General features: G+C 48.4%; 1 pseudogene; it reads right to left on the bottom strand.

Moving 5' to 3' along the window:
* Positions 1 to 419: 419 nt before the first annotated feature.
* On the bottom strand, positions 420 to 8,922 carry LOC110258758 (annotated as a pseudogene).
* Between the last annotated feature and the right edge of the window lie 5,442 nt (positions 8,923 to 14,364).

Raw genomic sequence — 14,364 nt, 5'->3', positions numbered from 1 at the left:
ACCACCAGGAAACTCCTGGGCTTGTCTTTTAAATTGATTCCATTCTTCCTTCCTTTATTCTATTATTAATTAATTAGGGGGAGAAGGAAAAACAGATGGTTTGGCAAACGTGAAGCCAGCAGATTACCCCATGAGTCTGTAAATGACAGTGATTATTATCACACAAATACAGTGATGGAGAGCCACAAATTGTAGCATTCTCTGCACCAGGAGACACGGAACAGCTAAAAACAACATGTGCCAATGTCTGACTTGAAATCTAATGTATCCTTCCCAGAAAGAAGGATGGTAAAAAATGCCGCCTTGTACATCTATCAAAAAGCCATTTAATCCTCACTGGAAATGAGCTGGTGTTACCTCAACAGATATAACAGGGGTAAAAACCACGTTAGCTTGGTTTACCTGAGTATGCAGTGGATCTACCAAGGCTGGCAGGTGTTGTACAGAAACAGCCACAGATCAACCCTTCTGCAGCTCTCTGTGTGGTACTTGGGGGTCACCATGGTCATTTTGTGTCTGTTCAAGGAATACTTCAAGAAAAACTGCTTCACTTTGTCAGCTACCTAGGAATCAAAGGACAGACAGAGCCAGATGTTCTCATTTTTCAGAAACCATAGCAGTGTAAAAAGAAAAATGGCACTTGGAGATGTAGGATAGCAAGGTTTATTCAGCACTGGTGTGGGCCCAGAGGAGTCGCCTCCAGAATCTGAGCACCAGGTCTTTGTCCTGGGTGACTTTTATACAATACAGACTTCTGGGTCTTAAGGTTTTCCCATGCAAGCAGGCCCAGCACTCCTCTTCCCCAAGCAGACTGAGTTCCTGCCTAACAAGCTGATAAGCAATGCTTGGAGCACTGTTAGCAGGGCTGCTAACATGGGCATAAGGCACCTACTTGCTACATGATTACAAGTGTGGGATGTGGGAACAAAGCAACTGACAGGCATGTAGCTGCCTTTCCAGCCTGGGGGTTGTTTCTCTAGTTCTTATTTAACTCAAAGCTGAAAAGACCCCAGGCTGGTGTTCTACCAGCCTCACGGTGGGCAGTGCTGGCTAACAACCCCGCCCCTTGCCACATCTGACCCCTGCTGCTGCTACCTGCATTTGAACTTCCCTGAAGGCAGGAGTGGACAGAGGGCACTGCCAGTGGTGGGGTGGGGTCTGAGCCATGAGAATGTGGGTTCCTAACTCCACTGCCTGTAAGTGTCCTACATTTTATGAGGCTTCCAGGAACTTCTGTGGGCTTCAGCACTCATGAGCCTGACAAATGGCAGAAAAAACAGGGATATTATGACCACTGCCTCCAAAGAGAGGATGGGCTTGCTTGTCATGAGGCAGCCAAGCCCCACACAGATGGACTTGCCAGGGTAGAGCGAGGCCCTGGCTGCCAAGGTTTGGACCTGTGCCTGAGTTCATTTGAGAGACAGCATCGCACCTTTGAAGGTCAAACTGTGGCCACCTGCTCCTCTGATTAAAATACACTGCCACAAGGTGCTCTTACCCACCAATTCCCCATGGGTATCACACCTGGCTTACCTGCTAGGGACACAGATGTCCTTCCACATGACCAGGAGATTGCAGAACATGCTGTAGGACACAGTCTTGGTGATCTTCCAGAGCCTCCCTTAGCCTGAGTGCTCTGAGTATGTCATCCCCATGTCCTCCTGCAGATGAAGGATAGTGACAGCCATTCGGAGCTGGGGGATGCCATAAAACTCCTTATAGAATAGGACCCAGTGAGGTCCAGGGGAAGGGAGCCATTCCAAAATGGCTGGGAGCAGGTTCAGCACTGACAGCCTGCAAAGACTGCAGTATCCAGGAAAATGAAAAAGACCCAGAAGCTGGGTCTGGGGGAGGAGGAGGGATGGAGGCCGTCACAGAAGAAATGTCTATGTCCTCAGTCCAGAATCTACAAAGGGTGAATGCGTCTGGGAAAAGGGCCTTTGATGATGTGACTAAGTGAAGGGTCTTGAGGTGAGACAACCCTGGACTGGAGCACTCCCTAAAACCAGTTACAGGTGACCTTATATGTAACAGAGAGGAGGGACTCAGGCATGTAGCAAAGGCCATGTGACTGCAGAGGCAAATATGGCACCTGGGAGGTCCTGGAGCCCCAGACCCTGGAGGAGCAGGAGGGACCCTTCCCAGGAGGATTCAGGGCAGCACAGATCTTGCTGTCACCTTGATTCCAGCCCCAACCTGGGAGAGGATGCAGCCCTGTGGTTGTAATCCCTGCCCCAACCCCCACCACAGTGTATTGTTATAGCTGCCCTCAGAAAACAACACAAAGACTGTGTTGAGCACAGCGCCCTACCCAGTGAGCCAACTTTGCTTAAAATAGGAGAACAGTGAGAAGACAGAGCAAGCTCATGGACATCTGGCTACATCAGAGGCCATGGGCTTCCTCAGCCCTGGTCAAGTTCAATGTCACTCAAGCAGATGAGACACCAACCCATTATCCATTTGTCAGTATTTGCTCTGATCCCTGGAAAATTTTTCTATGCCCCAGGCTGTACACCTAGAACCATCAGAGTGACAGATGGTGATACAGCAGGAACACCCTCCCTTCCAACAGGGACCTGAATGACCCCTGGGACCAGTCCTGCATCCTGCTCCCCATAACCCACCCTAGCCTTCTTCTTTACCATTGGGAGGCCTATCCTGACCCTTATGTAAGGGACACTGCTGCCAGAGGGTCACCTAGGTTGATGTTGTCAGTGTAAACAGCTACTGTGGCCATTTGTTATTTCTTGTGTGTCTGTCCCTCCAGGGGACAGTAAGCATTTTATCAAAAGTGACTTTGTCTACCCTGCTCTGCTGATTCCCCAGCACTGGATGCACCTGATACAGGGACTCCTTTGTCACTTTCTTTTGCATGAAGAGAATATTTTCTAGTGACGTTGTAATTTGTTAAATTCAACAATCATATTTGGAGACTTGAGTTCTACACTTCTGAGAATGCATAGATCTAGATCAAAAAATTCACAAGGAAACAAGACAACATTGTAAACCAATCATGCAGACAGACACCCTAGGACACACCACCAACCATGGAGTAGCAGGCTCTCGAGCATACAAGGAATAGTCTCCAGGACAGAACACATGCTGGGCCATGTGCAGGCCACAGAACAGACCACCGTACCACCGTACATGTCATATCACTGAAGTTAGACAAAGGTGGCTCTGACCATAATGGAACCTAATGGCAAACTGAGTAACAGGAAGACATTTCAGACATTTATAAGTGTGTGGACATTGACATCACACCACACACTCCTAGATAAACAAAGAGTCCCAGAAGTCCATAGAAAAGTTAGAAAATACTTTTGAGATGAATGAAGATGAAGATGCAACAAACTAAAAACTAAGAATGCTGTGAAAGAGATAAATTTACAGTGGGGAAACCTATATCAAGAAAGGAAAGGATCTTGGATTAATAACCTGATTTCCCATCCAGGACGGTGGAATAAGAACCAACCCATCTAAAACAGAAAGAAGGTGACTGTGAGGCTGGAGGGAAGAGCAATTACATAGAGGCTAGAAAACATCATAGAATAATAGCTATGCTTCTATACACTGACAGTGAACCCCCCAAAGGTGAAATTAACAAATCTCCACTTACAATAGTATCAAAAGAACAAAACAGTTAGAAGCAAATTCAACAAATGAAGCCCACACATAAGCACTTACTCTGAAGACAACAAAAATATATATATATTTTTGCTTTTCATTTTTTGGTTTTTGGAGGTGGAATGGGGCTGTAAATAGGGCATATGGATGTACCCAGGCTAGGGGTAGAATTGGAGCTGCAGCTGCTGGCCTATGCCACAGCCACGTAATTCCAGATCTGAGTCGTGTCTGTGACATACATCACAATTTACAGAATCTCCAGATCCTTAACTCACTGAGTGAGGCCAAGGATCGAACCTGCATGCTCATGGATACCAGTGAGGTTCATTACCACTGAGCCACAAGGGGAACTCCAAGAGTACAAAATATTGTTGGGAGATGTTAAAGACCAGAATAAATGGGAAGACATTCCACATTGTAAATCAATTAGTTAATATTACTAAGATGCCAATCTCACCGAACTGATATACTCAATGCAATTATTATGAAAATCCACACTGGACTTTTTTTTTTCTTTTTCTTTTTTTTTTTTTTTTGAGAGAAACTGGATAGCTAAACTGAAAATCCATATGGGAACTCAAGTGACCCACAATACCCCAACTTATCTTGAAAAGAATAATGAAGTAGGAGGCCTCACACTTCTCAATTTCAAAATTAAGTCCAGAGCTCCAGTGATCAAGGCAGGGTGGTTCTGAAATAAGGAGAGACATACATATCAATGGGACAGGATCCAGAAATAAACCCATACCTTTACAGTTATTTGATTTTTCAAAATGGACGCCAAGACAATTCAACAGGAGAAAGAACAGTCTCCTCCAATTAGTGCTGGGATATTTGGATATTTAGAGGCAGATCCCTTCCTCACACCATAAACAAAAATTAATTAGACCACAGGCCTCAATGTCAGGGCTAAAACTATAAAACTCTTGGAAGAAAATGTGAGTAAATCTTTTTTTTTTCCCAAGAGTTATTATTTTTTTTATTTATGTTGAGTTTATTTAAAATGTTGTCTTCATTTTTGCTGTATAGCAAGGTGATCCAGTTATATATACAAGTAATCTTGTTATATATTTTTCATATTATTTTCCCTTATGGTTTATCTCAGGATATTGAATACAGTGCCCTGTGCTATTGCACAGGAAGACCTTGTTGTTTTTCAACCTATATATAATAATTTGCCACTACTGACCTCAAACTCCCCACTCTTCCCTCTCCCTTGGGCAATCACAAGTTATTATGGTAAATCTTTTTGACCAAACAAATTGGAGGCAAGAAGGTCAGCTGTCACAGATATCAGGATAGGCCATGGTGACTTTAACCAGCATCCACCAAAGCTTCAAACCACTGTCCCTGGCCCATCAGCCCTGATCAAAAGGCCATTGTGGGATGGAAGGATAGAGAAAGACCCCCCAAGCCTCTCCACTTGTGAGAGGCCTCATTCTTCATCCTCCCTCTCCCTCCTCTCACATCACCCCCTCTTCCCAGGCCCAACCTTGAGAGGCCTGAGTGGAACATCAAAGGCCAGCAATGGACTGGTGCTGAGCCCTGGACTCCCAGTCCAAGAACCCTCAGTGGAGCACAGTTCTTTGCAGAATAAAGGAGCCCATGAAGGAATCCAGAGGCAGGATGTTGCAGGAAGAAGCATGGTGCCAAAGCCACCATCCTTATTCATCAGTCTGGGAAACACATCCATTGCCCAAGGGCTCTAGCATGGCCATGGCCAGTGCTTCAAGGATCTGTGGAAAGAGCCTGGGTGTCAATAGACACCATGAAAGCACCAGGCTCTGTGTAGCACAGAGACTGAGAGTACAGACCTCCTGGTCTTGTGATGGCAGGAGAAGAGTGGCCAGGGGAGAAGGAGGCAGCATCTGCCTCACTTGGACAGGACTGGGGAAATGGGGAGCACTTGCAGGAAGAAGGTGGTGTTGGTAACAGGGCTCCAAGTACCTGCTGAAGGGCAGGACTGTTTCCATCAGGTGGCAGACAGCTACAGGAGGCAGCTGATGGGGCAAGTTTGGCCCAAGGCCATGTGGAGATGTGTACCCAGTGGTTCAAGGGCCAGAGATGTGACCTCATGAGCGCATTACACCTCTGCAGGGTGGACAGCTGAATGTGCTCCATGCAGAGCTGGACAAAGGCTCTCAGGTTTATCTTGCTGGTCCCACCTATGGGTTTGATGTCTGCACTGGAGCAATCATACCTGGTCAGGTAGCTGAGGAGGCTGCAGAGGGGAGAGCACATGGTTTGTGGGACATAGAGCTAAGGGTCTGCAGATTCTGTGAACTGGTCATCTGGTCCTGGGGCCCCAAAGACTCACTTACTCCATGTGCTCCAGAGCCAGAGTTTGGCAGATTCAAGAGTCTTGGGGATGCCTGGGGCAGAAGCTGTGGATTGCTAAGCAGGAGTATCCAAACAGAGGAGATCGCAGAACAGAGAAAAGTCCCTGCTTAGCCACTTACCTTCTGTGTGGCTTTGGGGGATTTATTTAACTCCCCTGAGGCTAAGAGTTTTCATTTGGAAATGGGGTTCTAATAATGGCTGTGGGTTGTTGTGAGGGTTTTGTACAGAGGTGCCAAATACAATATAGGGCACCAAGTTAAATCTGAATTTCAGATAATGAATAACTTTTTTAGAAGTACATTTCAGAGAATTGTTATTTGCTAAATCTAGCAGTCTTATTATGGTAAGATAATGCTGGTGGAACATCTGAGCAGATGTGTGGTGTGTAATGGGGACTCAGGAAATGGTTAAGGAATTTATAAGTTATCCTGTAAATGAAGTTACTATGTTTTTGATGCCCTACCAACTCTGTGGTTATGAGAACTGGGCAAGGTCAAGTCAGCTTTGGGAATGACCAGAAGACACCTGGAAGCAGCACATATGGGAGGTGAATGCCAGGTCCAGCAGCACGGGGAGCTGAGGAGTGGGGGTCCCTGAGAGGCACATGGACCCTGAACCAACAGCACCAGGACCACCTCCCCACCTGCAGTCACCTCCCTTGGTGGGTAGAGTGGTCCCCAAAGAACCTGCACATGCTCACACACATGCACACATATACAGAGCAGAAGGGACTTTGCAGATGAGATTAATTTGAGGACTTTATGATAGTGAGATTCTCCCAGGTTTTGGGTGAGGCCATAAGTACAATCAAAAAGGTCCTTAAAGGTGGGAGAGAGAGTTACTGGGGGGATTGCTCAGACTCTGCACCACCAGATTTGCAAAGAGAGGAAATGGCCAGGGACCAAGGGATGCAGGAGCTTGAAGACAATGAACACTCAGCTGTTTCCTTCTGGAGGCTTCCAGAGTCATGACCCTGGAGCACTCTCTAGGTGTGAGAGGGTAGGGATCATGTGCTCAGCCATGGAGACAGAAGGACCAGGGCCAGAGCAGAGCCAAGATCTCAGGTGATGGGGACACCAGGCTTGGAAGCCAGCCTGGAGAATGCTCGTCCCCTCGTGTCACTACTGGGAAAGGCCACACCCACATGCAAGAAGGGGATGGGGACACTGCACAGAGCCCAGCTGCTGCAGCCTAGGCCTCTCCTTCCCTCCACTGGGTGTCCAGCATCCAGCTCCCTGGCGCTGCCAGGGAGGCATGGCATCTTCTGAGCTGCTTCCTGGAGATGCAGAAATGGCACAGACTTGTACACATTCACACCTCATGTTCACAAACCCTCACACCAATGCACAGGATCACATGCATGCAGGCCCCCGTCCTTGTCCACCAGGCTACATGATCAGTACATCCAAGAGGATGCTGACTCCAGCCCTGGCCATTCCCCCAGTTTTCGTACAGCCAATCTGGGAGACACACCTGCATGTTCTGCATAGCCAGATTTTTCCTGCTGCTTCACCCATGAATCACAAAGGTCAGACTGCTACCAGTCACTAGGCTGATGATAACCACCATGGCCTTGACCATGACCCTCAATGTTGAGCCTGATGTGGGGCCTGGGAGGCATGCAGTTGGAAAAACACAGAACACAAAAGTTACCACTTTCAAGTGCGGCATTCAGTGGCATTCAGTGCATCCCTGATATTGTACACCCACTATCCACAGTTCCAGAACTTTCCATCAGTCCCTAAAGGAAACCCTGTGCTCACCAGCAGTCCCACCCCATCCCTTTCTCCTCCTGTCTCTGACAACAATGAATGCACCTTCTCTTTTTGGGTCTGCCTATACTGGGCATTTCATACACATGGAATCACATAAAATCTGTCCTTGGGGATCTGGCTTCTTTCACTCAGAGTGATGTATTCAAGGTTCATCCACACTGAGGTGTGTGCTCATGCTTCTTTCCTTTTTTAGGCAGTGTAACATCCCCTTTTACAAACAGACCATATTTCATTTATCTTTCAACTGTCAATAGACATTTGATTTGTCTGTGCTGCTATGAATACACTGCCATGGACATGAGTGCACAAATATTTGTTCACATTCCTGTCTTCAATTCCTTTGGGAATATCTCCAGGAGCAGAGGTGCTATATGGGTGCTGTTTTTTGCTGAGCTCCACATACAGAAATGCTGGCTCCAGTGTTTCCATCATGGCTCATCAGGTTAAGAATACAACTAGTATACATGAGAGTTTGATCCCTGGCCTTGCTCAGTGGGTTAAGGATCCAGTGTTGCCATTATCTGTGATGTGGGTTGCATATGAAACTTGGACTATGCATTGCTGCAGCTGTGGGGCAGGCCAGCAGCTGTAGCCCTTATTTGACCACTAGCCTGGTAATTTCATATACTATGGGTGTGGCTCTCAAAAGACCAAAAAAAAAAAAAAAAATCAGGAAGAACAACGCTAGAATGGCAGCTCCTCTTTTTTCACTTGAAGGGAGAACAAACGGAACTTTTTAAATGGAATTGAGTCCCCTTGTCTGGAAAGACTCCCTCTCTCCACCGTCCTTAAGTACTGAGACCACCGGGTGGAAGGGGACAGTGGGTGGGTCACACATGCTCCCCATGGGGCTTCCCAGCCTGCAGCCCATGCCCTGGATGGAGAGAAGGGGAGGAGGTGGAAATCTCAGACAAAGAGTCTGGGGTGAAACCCATAGTGGGTTTCCCAACTCAAAGAAGTGGCAAACTGTTGGACTCCTGGCTGCTTGCTAAACCACAACATGGTCGCAACCACCTGGCCACCCCAACACCAGTGATCCACTACTTTTCCATCTGCTGAACCAGCTCCCTGGCCCTGTCAAATGTCTCTCCAGGAGGCTCTCACTGGCCATGTAGCAGGTCATTGGGAGGCTTCTACAGAGCTTGTGTGGATCCCAGGGGCTGTAGCTGGTCTGGTTCATGATGGTTCAGACATCAGCCAGCACTTCCTGATCTGAAAACCACAGGACAGAGGGTAGGTGCTGTGCAAGTTGCCTTCCCTGGTCATTCTGTCCCAACCACCCAGCAGCCTCACCAGGTCAGCATCCTGATGCCCGTTCCTTGGCTGTGTCCAATAAGGGAATGGCTAATATCATCTCACAGAGTGGCAGGATGTGAACATGGGTTTGCCTGTCCCCAGAGACCCTATTCTTTCCACAGGGCCACACAGTATCACCTGCAGCTCAGTGGACACAGCAACAATGGCCCAAGGTCTTGGAAGGGATTTTAATGGCCTTGCCATCCCATGACCCTGAGGCTAAAGGTTAGCCCAACTCCACATGCAAAAGTGAGCTCCCACAATATGATCTCACTGGGGAGAGGAAAACAATGCCATGCATGGTTCAGAAAGGACTTTCTAGAAGCAAAGGGGCTTCCCCTGGGGAGAACTGTGACTCCACAGTGCATGATGGATGTGAGGGATCACAAAGGTGGAGGGAGATGATGGGGAGTCTTATAACTTGGCATCCTCAGACAGGACCTCAAAGACATATCCAAACCTTGGAGTGCCCTTTGCCTTCTGGCTGGTGTAGATGAGGCTCCCAAATGAAGCAGAGCCAAGCAATGCTTGCCTTCAAAAAAAATCACCATCCTAGCAGACAATCAAATGCCAGCCAGCTGGAGAAGGATTAAAAGGAGCTGGTGACATACACATGTCTTATCTGTTGGCTGAATCTTAAACAATTCCAGAGCCAACAGGCAAGTCCAAGGGTGGGGAAGCATGGGAGGCATTAGGCTGGGAGATGCCGACCTGGCTTGCAGCTCTCTTGGGGTCAGGTGCTGAGGTAGATGCAGTGCCAGTGAATGGTGCCTGGGCTGTCAAATGCCCCAGCCTCTGCTTTAAGCATTTGAGGTCTCAAAACAGCCCTGGGTGGCGAGTATACCTCCTCCATCATTGGCCCTGTTTTGAAATGGGTAAACTGAGGAACAGAATGGCAAGGACAGTGTCTTTGTGTCTAAGGGCACAGGGCAAGGGAGTAGCAGAAATGGGTGGGTCAGGCAATATGATTGCTGTATCACAAAGCAGCCTCATCCCATCTAAATGTAGGCTCCCACTCAGCACTGCAGTGAGGAAGGTACAGGGAGCCTTGAAAACTACTGGACCCCTCCCCAAACACCCCCACCACTGGCTGTGCTCACCAGGGTCCCACTAGATCTTTTTTGGTCCAGCTGTACCTGCTGCACATGCACGATCCCAGGCTAGGGTTCAAATAAGAGCTGTAGCTACAGGCCTGTGCCACAGCCACAGCAACGTGGGATCTGAGCAGTGTCTTCAACCTACACCACAACTCATGGAAACACCAGATCCATAAATCACTGAGCAGAGCCAGGTATATAACCCATATCCTCATGGATACTAGTTGGGTTTGTTTACCACTGAGCCATGATGGGAACTCTGGGACTGTGGTTTATCCTTTTGATGGGATCAGACAGTGGCTCTGGCAAGTCCTTGAGGGAGGAGAAGGTGAAGTCCACCTTCACACAGGGGTAGGGGCTCACCTTTCTGGCATGGGGAAGGACATACCCTCATTTCCAGATCCCACATAGGCTCCAGGAATGACCACAGGTAGGACCCTACCAGTCAGTGAGAAACATATATCAGAACCCTACTGGGGATACTTCACAGCTGCCAGGATGGCCAGAAAAGGGACAACTGTGAGAAGGACTGGTGGAGTTCCTGATGTGGCTCAATGGAAACAAACCCAACTCTATCCATAAGGATTTGGGTTTGATCCCTGGTCCTGCTCAGTGGGTAAAGGATCTGGCATTGCTTCCTGTGGCTGTTGTGTAGGTTGAAATGTGCAGCTCTGATTTGACCTGTAGCCTGGGTACTTACATATGCCACACATTTGGCCCTAAAAAAACACTAGTGAGGATGTGGGGAAGTTGCCGTTCTGCAATGGTGCTGGGGGCAGAGTGTAAGGAGCATCAGCTGGCCTCTCCTCTGCTGACCCAAGGGTTGTAGTCACACTGCCCATCAGCCAGTAGCCCAGATCTGGGCTTCAACAAACATTGACTTGGCTCCTGAAGTTCCCAGGGTCATGGATCTCAGCCACACTGTCTCAGTGCCTTTTTGACAGCATTTGTGCTTCCTTCTCTCTTTTCCTTATATCTTCCTTCCCTGCTTTCTGGCTTTCTTTCATTTTAGGGCCTCATCCACAGCAAAAGGAACTACCCAGGCTAGGGAATGAATCTGAACTATACTACCACTACTGGCCTACACCACAGCCATGGCAACATTGGATCCAAGTTATGTCTGCAACCTATGCTGCAGCCTAAGGCAATGTTGGATCCTTAACCCACTGAATGAGGCCAGGGATCAAACTGCATCATCATGGAGACTATGATGTATTCTTAACCCACTGGGCCACAATGGGAAATACACCCTCTCTGTGCTCTTGAGGTCCTGCCCCATGTCCCCTTACTTGGGGACCAAGTTCCCAATAATCACCTGGGGAAACCTGGACCACATCCTGGAGTTATGACCAGGACCCCTGAGGGGTGTTTGCTTAAGTGTAAGATAGGTAAAGAAAGAGAGAGGGTGTGTTTTAACTCCCTTTGTTGCCAAGGGCAAGAACTGAGATGCAATCCTGGCATCATCTGCCCTCAGGCCTCATGCCACAGATACAACCCTCACACAGGACACTGTGCTGGCCACGCTGGGATCACTGTACCCCCACAGCCCCTGCAGGAGGTTCATTTCCAATCAGACTACATGGACAGGGCTGGAGTGCTGACCTCATCTTCCTGGGACAAGATCAGGGCTCTGAGCAACAGGGTGATCAATAAAACATTGTGGGTGGGGAGGGAGAGAGTAGTGACAGACCTGGGACCTGAGCTCTCAAGGCTGCAGCAGTTGCTAGGATAGATATGCCCTGTTTCTCGAAAACACACATGAACTTTAATCCACACTCACCCATGGCCAATTTGTGCAACTTGCTCCCAACCATTGACAGCAAATAGCATCCTTCCACCTGCAGGCTGACTACTGCAGTGGCTTAGGGGTCCCCTTGTGTGTTTTTAGGCTATGAAATGGTAATTGAAGAATGAAATGGAGTGCCTCTCACAGCACAGGGAGTGCTGCTGAGATGTTTGTTTCAAACACACACACACACACACACACACACACACACACACACACTTGAGTTCTCGGTCATGATGATTTTAAATTGCCCTCATTGCCACAATTCATGGTTAGAAAATTCTCCAGGTCACCTGGGAGGTGGCCAGGCCTGGCTGAGATTCCATACCCCTGAACTTAGCCATGCCCATCACTCGCTGCCACGTGGGAGGCACCAGTCTGAGCCTGCCCCTCAAGAGCCTCTCAGGGATCAGAACACAGAATCAGAAGCCCTAACTTGACCTGGCTCCTGAATGGAGGTGACCACGGCCCAGGAGAGTGATAGGCAGAGGGAGAGCCCTGAAAGAAAGAGGAAGTGGGGCTGGGGCTTGGGAGGTTCTGGAGAAGGGGCCTCCTCTTCTACACCCTCCCACCCTGCCCCAGTCCATTCTTTAGGTCTAGATGCATCCCTGCTGACCTGCTTGATGAAATTCAGTGTGTCCCCAGGAGCTCCCTGAGTGCAACAATGAGGAGTTCAGAGAATTTGGTGTCCTGGGCTATCCTGTGTCCCCCAAATTCATATACTGAAGCCCTGACCCCCAGGACCTCAGAATGTGGCTGTATTTGGAGGTAGGGCCTTTAAAGAGGAATTGCGGTAAATTGGGGTCACTTGGGAGGGGCTAATCCCATAGGACTGGAGTCCTTATTGGAAGAGGAGATCATGACACAGACACACACAGAGAAACAACACTGTGAGGACCTGGGTAGGAGACAGCCATCTACACAGCAAGGAGAGAGGCCTTAGGAGGGACCAGCCCTGCCCACACCTGGGTATGACTCCAGCCTCCAGGACTGGGGACATTGACTACTATTTGGGCTGCCATGGCGTTGGACTTTATTATGACAGCCTAAACAAATTAATATGCTTGGCAATCAGAATGGAAACTCAAACACGAGTCAGAGAAATCAGGGCCCACTTGAAACACCCCCTCTGTGCCCCAGGCTCTCGATGACATGCAGGAAATAGATAGCATGGGTTCCAGCTGTCCCACCTCAGCAGCTTCCAGGAGGAGGCAGATGGATGAGCCCACTGGTTAAGGCTACATAGCTCTTTAGGTCCAGCTGACCAGGTTCAAAGGTAAGACATGACAGATTTCTGATGCTGAGTTTTCACAGAATGAACAGGCAGCCAAGTAAAATCTTTCATGAGTTTTATAGCTATAAAGCCCCCAGACTCAGATTCTTGGGTGGTCCCTAGGCCCAAGCCCCATCCCAGCAGGGAAGAGCCACCCTTCTTCCTGGCTCCCCTGAGCCAGAGGAGAGGAAGGGGCAGGGACAGAAACGAGGTGCCCACTGCACACAGAAACTCCCCACTCTACCTTGTTACAGATATTGCCCCTTTGTTTTCCTTACACAGGCCATGGTGACACCTGTCACTTTGTTCCAGAGGGTCCAGCTGCTCAGCCCGCCATCAGTCTAGCAGAGTTACATCTCTGACTGAGAAACAGTTTTCTTCTCTGAGACTCACCCGTTTTGTCAGGTTCTGTATCATCCAGGGCAGAAAATACTTCTCTGTTTGCCTGGAATGGAAATGCCGCAGATTTGAGGACTGTTTCAGAAAAAAATGCTGCATGGCATCAAAATGTAAAGGAAAACTCAAACTGGGAGCTTGGAACCTAACTGTCAACAGTTCCCTTGTGCCCTATCAACTTCATGTAAAAAGGAAAGTCTAAGGTGACTCCATGAGCCTCCCAGTCCACGTGGCAGTGAGAAACCTGGTGTTTTCCCATCATCCACCCTGGCCTCCCCCATGGACGGCAACTGAGAGGCATGTCAGGGGTATCTGTAAAGAAGTCATCTTTCCCTATGGAGAATCCAGGTGGAATTTCTGATCAAAGTCCTGAATAATAAAGATCACACTACACTAACTCATCACTGAAATAATAATATTCCAGATCATATATGACAGACAGAGTGCTGAAAACATTTGGAGACTCACTCCTTTGGTCAACATTCTTTTCAAAGATCACCCAAGTGCACGGAGGGTCACTGATTTCCTACCAGGTGATGCTGGCTGGGGGTGGGGAGGGATACCATCCTTCCTTCACAAAGTAATATCCAACTGTTTCCAAAGTGTTTCTACCAGCACTGGTGTGGGGGATTCTCCTTTGCTTTGAACCCCTGCCTTCTACAGCTTTTTACTTTTACTAATCTGGTGGGGCAAAAAGCTCACTGTGAGTTCAATTGACATCATCCTGAACTCTCACCATGTTGAGTGATTTCTTTGAGCACTGAGGGGCTCTTT

The sequence above is a fragment of the Sus scrofa genome, unplaced genomic scaffold (assembly GCF_000003025.6).
Source record: "Sus scrofa isolate TJ Tabasco breed Duroc unplaced genomic scaffold, Sscrofa11.1 Contig42, whole genome shotgun sequence".
In the NCBI taxonomy this organism is placed as follows: domain Eukaryota; kingdom Metazoa; phylum Chordata; class Mammalia; order Artiodactyla; family Suidae; genus Sus; species Sus scrofa.
The sequence above is the reverse complement of the archived record's forward strand: the minus strand, read 5'-3'. Positions and strand labels throughout refer to the sequence as shown.